General features: G+C 63.5%; 1 protein-coding gene across 1 annotated transcript in view; it reads left to right on the top strand.

Annotated features, from left to right (window-relative positions):
- Positions 1-37: 37 nt before the first annotated feature.
- Positions 38-8,422, top strand: part of LOC143173810 (chromodomain-helicase-DNA-binding protein 3-like) — a gene marked incomplete at its 3' end in the record, with an annotated part of 54,542 nt that continues 46,157 nt past the window's right edge. Inside the window, 1 exon segment of the mRNA XM_076363956.1 lies at positions 38-147.

Below are 8,422 nucleotides of genomic sequence, written 5' to 3'. Positions count from 1 at the left end.
TAACCTTTCTCTCCCCAGAGCAGCAGTATTGCACGTTTTTAACGTTTCTCCCCGGAGCAGGAGCAGCGGGAGGCCGGCCTCCGTCTGTCCGTCCGTCCGTCCCCCTCCCGACAGCGAGCCGGGCGCTCGGGGCTCCCCGGATTTGAGGTGAAATAACACTTTTTTTTTTTCCCCACTTCCCTGGCGGGGAGGCCGACCCCCCTCCCGCTCCGCCGCAGCTGAAACTTGTTGGGTTTTGGGGTTGGGTTTTGGTTTTTTGGGGTTTTTTCCCCCCCTTCCCCCCCCCCCCCCCCCATTTTTGCCGGTTCCAGCCCGTCCCGGCTGAGAACAATGGCGTCGGCCGGGGACGCGGAGCTGCCGGGGCCGGGGGGGGAGCACCCGCACCGACACGTTTTCGAGCCAAAATCAGGCAAAAAGTTGAGGTTTCTCCCCCCACCCCGTGTCGCCAAGTTGCGAGCCGAAGGCCCGGCTGGCTGCCCCGCCACCGGGGCCAGCCGGAAAACCGGGTAAAACACCCCCAAAAGAACCAGAAACGGCGATTTTTTTTCCAACTGTGGGAAAACCGCGCCTCGTCCCTCACCGCTTCGCTGCCCCGTTCGCCCCATTTTGTTGCCTTTTTCCCCCATTTTTGAGGACGCCTCACCTCTTTCTTTGTTCAGACTCTTCCCTCCCCTTTGGCAGAATCCCTCCCCCCCCCCCCCCCCTTTTTTTTTTTTGTTGTTTCATTTTTCCCAGTTTTCCACCTTTTCCCCCCCCTTCTGCGCCGTCGTTCGCCGTTGATTTTAAATTTTCATCAATTTTCTCCCCTTTTTTTTCCCCCCCCCTTTGCTTTTTCTCCCGCACCGTCGCCGCCGCGGGGTGGGGGGGGAGGTAGGGGGGGGGGGCGGTGGGTGCGTGCTTTGTGTCTGGCAGCTGCCTGCCGGTACAGGCAGCGGGCGGGTGTGCGCCTCCCCCCCCCCCCCCCAGCACCGCCGTCCGTCCGGGTGTCTACGGTTTTTTTTGGGGGGGTGGGGGGGGGTGTATTATTTTTTTTTTCTCGAGGTGCGGGGAGCGGGAGCGTCACGTGTGTGGAAAATTCTCGTTGATGGTTTGCCAACGCGCCCCGGCTCCCCCGCGCATGTCTGCTGGTGCTGGGGGGGGGTGGGGGTGGGAAATGGGGGTGGGGGTGTGTGTATGTGGGGGGGGGTGGGGGGGTGGGGTGTGTGTGGGGAAACAACCCCCAAAATGGCAGGATCGGGCCCGGTGGGGCTGAGCCCCGTCCCGGCGAGCGGCTGTGCCCTGCGGGGAGCACCCGAAGGTGACGGCGGGGTGGGGCTGGGAGGATGGGGGGGTGGGGGGGGGTGTAGAAATTATTGGGGGGGGGGGGAAGTGGGAGGGCAGGAGCCGGCCCGGCCGGTTGGGCCGGGGGCGTCCCCGCCGCCACGGGGGGGGGAAAAAGCAGAGAAAAAAAAGGGGTTTTGGGGTTTTTTTTTTCCCCCCTCATTACCGTTTTCCGGCATCGCCCCCTCCCCCCCCGCCACACACCCCCCCAGAGGTGGGGTTTGGCGTTACCCGGGTGGTCCCGGCAGCGCTGCCTGTCCCCAGACCCTGCCGGCAGCGGTCTGGCAGCAGGCTGGCCGACGGTGCCAAGGGATTAGGCAGGAATGTGACCCTGGCGGCGCCGGGTGTTGCTTCCTCTCCCCACGCCAAACTTGGCACCCGCCGTCACCCGCCCGGACCCCCCCCCCCCCCCCTCCCTCCGCGGCTCGGGGACACCGGGGGTTCCCTCCCCGGCAGCAGCAGCGGCGGCGGTGAGCTTCATCCCTGACCGCCGGCGGTCGGCTGGGACCTGTCAGCGAGCGCCGGTTGTGATTTATGGGGGCGGACGGGTGACGTCGGCAGTGGGGGACACACACACACACACACGCCGGGCTGAGGACGTGCCAGCTCGTTGCAAGAGCCGCCGGGCAGATGTGACACCTCTCCCAGGCTTCACCCCAGTCGGCTGCCAAAAACACCGAGGACAACCGAGGCCGTGACACGGATCTAGGTGTCACCGCCCCGGGGATGGTCCTCGGGGATTCTCGGTGGCCGCCGTCACGGGGACACCGGTGGCCCTCGGCCAAGAGGTTGGGAAATCCTCTGCTGGCAGTTGGTCACCATCACGGGGACGCTGGCGTCCCCCGGGCTGAGCGGTTGGGGAATGCTCTACCAGCAGTTGGTCACCGTCACGGTGACACCGGCGTCCCCCCAGGTGAGCGGTTGGGAAATCCTCTACCGGCGGTTGGTCACTGTCACGGTGACACTGGTGTCCCCTGGGGTGAGCGGTTAGGAAATCCTCCGCCGGCGGTTGGGGACCGTCAGCCGGAGCGGAGTGATTGTGCCGAGCGGTTGATCGCTTTTAGGGTCAAAGAGGGGGGAATCCACCACTGCCGGCGGCTGGTCACCGTCACGGGGACACCGGTGTCCCTCCACCGCCGGTTGGGAGCCTCGTTTTTTGGGGTACCTCCCCCCCACTACCCTGTGGGGCATTTCCAGGAGGGTTTTGGGGTGAAACCCCGGGGTTTTGGCAGGTTTGGCAGCATGAAAGGCAAAGTGCTCCTTTGTGCTCCTTTTCCAGGCCTCCTGCGACCGGGGGAAAACGCCCTAAAATCCCATTTCTGGTGTTTTTTTTTGTTTGTTTTGTTTTTTTTTACCCTTTTTCTCATGGCGTGAGCGGGTGTTGCCGGTACCGTCGGCGGAGGGGCCTCGGGCTGTGGCTGCTGGTTTTATTATCCTTGAATTTTGCCCAAAAGTTGTTGGTTTGTGTGTTGTTTTTTTTTTTTTTTTCCCCCCCAAACGTTTCTGCTCCAAAGGCCCAACCAAAGGTCAGTTGGTTTTGGGTCAAAAAACAGGGTAAAAAGGTAATTGCGGTACTGAGTGGCGCCGGGAGTCCCGGCCCCTTTTTCTGCCCTGATTTTGGGCTCGTTTCTGCCGGGGGAAGGCGGCGGGTGCTGGCATGTCCCTGTCACCCACTGGCCACAGAGGGGACGTCAGCGCGGCCACCTGTCCCCGTCACCCGCCTCCCTGTGTGTCAGTGGTCTGGTGGCCACAGAAGGGACCTCAGCCTGGTGGCCTGTCCCCGACACCCGCCTCCGTGTGTGACACTGTGCTGGTGGCCACGGAAAGGACTTCAGCGTGGCCACCTGTCCCTGTCACCCGCCTCACCGTATGTCAGCAAGCCAGGGGCCATGGAGGGGACCTCAGCACAGCTGACTGTCCCCATCACCTGCTTCCCTGTGTGTCACCATCCTGGGGACCTCAGCGTGGCCGTCGCCCACCTCCATGTGTGTCACCGGGCTGGTGGCCACGGAGGAGACCTCAGTGTGGCCGTCTGTGGCCGTCACCCCTCTTGCTGCGTGTCACCATCCTAGTGGCTGTGGAAGGGACCTCAGCGTGGCCGCCTGTCCTTGTCACCCGTCTTGCTGTGCGTCACTGTCCTGCTGGCCGCAGAGGGGACCTCGGCGTGGCCACCTGTGGCATCACCCACCTCTGTGTGTGTCAGTGGGCTGGTGGTCACGGAGGGGACCTCAGTGTAGTCGCCTGTTCCTGTCACCCATCTTGCTGCGTGTCACCGTGCCAGTGGCTGCAGAGGGGACCTCAGTGAGGCCACCTGTCCCTGTCACCTGCTTCACCACGTGTCAGTGAGCCGGTGGCTGTGGAAGGGACCTCAGCGCAGCCGCCTGTCCCCATCACCCGCCTCCCCATGTGTCACTGTCCCAGGGACCTCAGTGTGGCTGTCACCCGTCTTCATGTGTGTGTGTCAGCGCACAGGTGGTCGTGGAGGGGACGCTGTCACCTGTCTTGCTGCGTGTCACCGTCCTGGTAGCCAGAGAGGGGACCTTGGCGCAGCTGACTGTCCCCATCACCCACCTCACTGTGTGTCACCGTGCTGCTGGTGGCCACAGAGGGGACCTCATTGTGGCCGCCTGTCCCTGTCACCCACCTCACCACATGTCAGTGAGCCAGTGGCCACGGAGGGGACCTCAGTGTGGTTGCCTGTCCCTGACACCCGCCTCCCTGTGTGTCACCATCCCGGGGACCTCAGTGTGGCCACCTGTGGCTGTCACCCACCTCCGTGTGTGTTGGTGGGCTAGTGGCCACGGAGGGGACCTCAGTGTGGCCACCTGTGGCCGTCACCCGTCTTCATGTGTCTGTCAGCACACCGGTGGTCGTGGAGGAGAACTCACGTGGCTGCCTGTCCCTGTCACCCCTCTTGCTGCATGTCACCGTCCTGGTAGCCAGAGAGGGGACCTCGGTGCAGCTGACTGTCCCCATCACCCGCCTCACTGTGTGTCACCGTGCTGCTGGTGGCCACAGAGGGGACCTCATTGTGGCCACATGTCCCTGTCACCCGTCTTCCTGTGTGTCACCGTCCCTGTGGCTGCGGGGGGGACCTCAGTGTGGCTGCCTGTGGCTGTCACTCGTCCTCCTGTGCATCAGTGTGCTGGTGGTCGTAGAGGGGACCTTGGCATGGTTGCCTGTCCCTGTCACCTGTCTCCGTGTGTGCCACCGTCCCAACGGCTGCAGAGAGGACCTCTGTGTGGCTGCCTGTCCCCGTCACCTGCCTCCGCGTGTGTCACAGTCCTGGTGGCTGTGGGGGGGACCTCAGTGTGGCTGTCTGTCCCTGTCACCCGTCTTGCTGCGTGTCACCGTCCTCATGGCCTCAGAGGGGACCTTGATCACCTGTCCCCGTCACCTGCCTCTGTGTGTGTCAGTGGGCCGGTGGCCACGGTAGGGACCTCAGTGTGGCCTGCCTGTGGCCGTCGCTTGTCTTCCTGTGTGTGTGACCGGAGGGGACCTCGACATGGCTGCCGGTCCCTGTCACCTGCCTCTGTGTGTCACAGTCCTGGTGGCTGCAGAGGGGACGTCAGCGTGGCCACCTGTCTCCATCACCCACCTCCGTGTATGTCAGTGGGTTGGTGGCCACAGAGGGGACCTCGGCACATCTGACTGTCCCCATCACCCACCTCACTGTGTGTCACCGTGCTGCTGGTGGCCACAGAGGGGACCTCAGGGTGGCCGCCTGTCCCTGTCACCCACCTCACCACATGGTCAGTGAGCCAGTGGCCACGGAGGGGACCTCAGTGTGGTTGCCTGTCCCTGACACCCGCCTCCCTGTGTGTCACCATCCCGGGGACCTCAGTGTGGCCACCTGTGGCTGTCACCCACCTCCGTGTGTGTTGGTGGGCTAGTGGCCACGGAGGGGACCTCAGTGTGGCCACCTGTGGCCGTCACCCGTCTTCATGTGTCTGTCAGCACACCGGTGGTCGTGGAGGAGAACTCAACGTGGCTGCCTGTCCCTGTCACCCCTCTCGCTGCATGTCACCGTCCTGGTAGCCAGAGAGGGGACCTCGGTGCAGCTGACTGTCCCCATCACCCGCCTCACTGTGTGTCACCGTGCTGCTGGTGGCCACAGAGGGGACCTCATTGTGGCCACATGTCCCTGTCACCCGTCTTCCTGTGTGTCACCGTCCCTGTGGCTGCGGGGGGACCTCAGTGTGGCTGCCTGTGGCTGTCACTCGTCCTCCTGTGCATCAGTGTGCTGGTGGTCGTAGAGGGGACCTTGGCATGGTTGCCTGTCCCTGTCACCTGTCTCCGTGTGTGCCACCGTCCCAACGGCTGCAGAGAGGACCTCTGTGTGGCTGCCTGTCCCCGTCACCTGCCTCCGCGTGTGTCACAGTCCTGGTGGCTGTGGGGGGGACCTCAGTGTGGCTGTCTGTCCCTGTCACCCGTCTTGCTGCGTGTCACCGTCCTCATGGCCTCAGAGGGGACCTTGATCACCTGTCCCCGTCACCTGCCTCTGTGTGTGTCAGTGGGCCGGTGGCCACGGTAGGGACCTCAGTGTGGCTGCCTGTGGCCGTCGCTTGTCTTCCTGTGTGTGTGACCGGAGGGGACCTCGACATGGCTGCCGGTCCCTGTCACCTGCCTCTGTGTGTCACAGTCCTGGTGGCTGCAGAGGGGACGTCAGCGTGGCCACCTGTCTCCATCACCCACCTCTGTGTATGTCAGTGGGTTGGTGGCCACAGAGGGACCTCGGCACATCTGACTGTCCCCATCACCCACCTCACTGTGTGTCACCGTGCTGCTGGTGGCCACAGAGGGGACCTCAGGGTGGCCGCCTGTCCCTGTCACCCACCTCACCACATGGTCAGTGAGCCAGTGGCCACGGAGGGGACCTCAGTGTGGTTGCCTGTCCCTGACACCCGCCTCCCTGTGTGTCACCATCCCGGGGACCTCAGTGTGGCCACCTGTGGCTGTCACCCACCTCCGTGTGTGTTGGTGGGCTAGTGGCCACGGAGGGGACCTCAGTGTGGCCACCTGTGGCCGTCACCCATCTTCATGTGTCTGTCAGCACACCGGTGGTCGTGGAGGGGAACTCAACGTGGCTGCCTGTCCCTGTCACCCTCTCGCTGCATGTCACCGTCCTGGTAGCCAGAGAGGGGACCTCGGTGCAGCTGACTGTCCCCATCGCCCGCCTCACTGTGTGTCACCGTGCTGCTGGTGGCCACGGAGGGACCTCATTGTGGCCACATGTCCCTGTCACCCGTCTTCCTGTGTGTCACCGTCCCTGTGGCTGCGGGGGGACCTCAGTGTGGCTGCCTGTCCCTGTCACCCGTCTCTGTGTGCATCAGTGGTCTGGTGGCCACAGAGGGTGCCTCAGTGTGGCCACCTGTGACCAACACCCGTCTTCATGTGTGTCACCGTGCTGGTGGTTGTGGAAGAGACCTCAGTGTGGCTGCCTGTCCCTGTCACCCGTCTTGTTGCGTGTCACCATCCTGGTGGCTGCATAGGGGACCTCAGCGTGGTCCCCTGTCCCCGTCACCTGCCTCTGTGTGTGTCAGTGGGTTGGTGGCCATGGGGGGGACCTCAGTGTGGCTGCTTGTCCCTGCCACCCGTCTTGCTGCTTGTCACCGTTCTGGTGGCCTCAGGGGGGACCTCAATGTGGCCGCCTGTCCCCGTCACCTGCCTCTGTGTGTGTCAGTGAGTTGGTGGCCGTGGGGGGGGGGACCTCAGCCTGGTCACCTGTGGCTGTCATAGAACCACAGAATGGTTTGGGTTGGAAGGGACCTCTGAAGGTCACCTCGTCCAACCCCCCCCTGCCGCGGGCAGGGACATCTTCAACTAGATCAGGTGGCTCAGAGCCCGTCCAGCCTGACCTGGAACGTTTCCAGGGATGGGGCATCCACCCCCTCTCTGGGCAACCTGGGCGGTGTTTCACCACCCTCAGCGTAAAAATGTCTTCCTTAGATCTAGTCTGAATCTGCCCCCCTCTAGTTCAAAGCTGTTCCCTCTCGGCCTGTCGCAACAGGCCCTGCTGAAGAGTCTGCCGCCATCTTTTTTATCAGCCCCCTTGAAGCACTGACGGCTGCAGGAAGGTCTCCCCGAAGCCGCCTCCTCTCCAGGCTGAACAACCCCAACTCTCTCAGCCTTTCTTCACAGCAGAGGTGTTCCACCCCCCTGATCGTTTTCGTGACCCTCCCCTGGACCCGCTCCAACAGGTCCGTGTCTTTCTTACGCCGAGGGCTCCAGAGCTGGACGCAGCGCTCCGGGGCGGGGGGGTCTCACCAGAGCGGAGCAGAGGGGCAGAATCCCCCCCCCCCCCCGACCTGCTGGCCGCGCCGCTGGTGATGCACGCTGCTGGTGATGCACTCTGCCTGTCCCTGTCACCCGTCTCTGTGTGCGTCAGTGGTCTGGTGGCCACGGAGGGGGCCTCAGTGTGGCCACCTGTGGTTGACGCCCGTCTTCACGTGTGTCACTGTGCTGGTGGTTGCGGAGGAGACCTTTGGCCTTCTGGGCTGCGAGCGCACGTGGCCGGCTCACGTCCAGCTTTCCATCCCCCAGTCCCCCCAAGTCCTTCTCGGCGGGGCTGCTCTCCATCCCTTCATCCTCCAGCCTGTATCGATACCGGGGGTTGCCCCGACCCAGGTGCAGGACCTTGCACTTGGCCTTGTTAAACCTCATGAGGTTCACACGGGCCCACTTCTGGAGCTTGTCCGGGTCCTCTGGATGGCATCCCGTCCCTCCGGCGTGCCGACCGCACCACTCGGCTTGGTGTCATCTGCAAACTTGCTGAGGGTGCGCTCGATCCCGCTGTCTGTGTCACTGATGAAGATATTAAACAGCACCGGTGCCAGTACGGACCCTTGCGGGATGCCACTCGTCACCGGTCTCCATCTGGACGTTGAGCCGTTGACCGCTACCCTCTGGATGCGACCGTCTAACCAATTCCTCACCCACCGGACAGTCCACCCGTCAAATCCATCCCTCTCCGGTTTAGAGAGAAGGGTGTTGTGGGGGACCGTGGCACAGGCCTTACAGAGGTCCAGACAGACGCCGCCTGTAGCCCTTCCCGTGTCCGCTGATGTAGTCGCTCCATCGGAGAAGGCCACTAGGTTGGTCA

This window comes from Aptenodytes patagonicus, unplaced genomic scaffold, assembly GCF_965638725.1.
Source record: "Aptenodytes patagonicus unplaced genomic scaffold, bAptPat1.pri.cur scaffold_312, whole genome shotgun sequence".
NCBI lineage: Eukaryota > Metazoa > Chordata > Aves > Sphenisciformes > Spheniscidae > Aptenodytes > Aptenodytes patagonicus.
The sequence above is the reverse complement of the archived record's forward strand: the minus strand, read 5'-3'. Positions and strand labels throughout refer to the sequence as shown.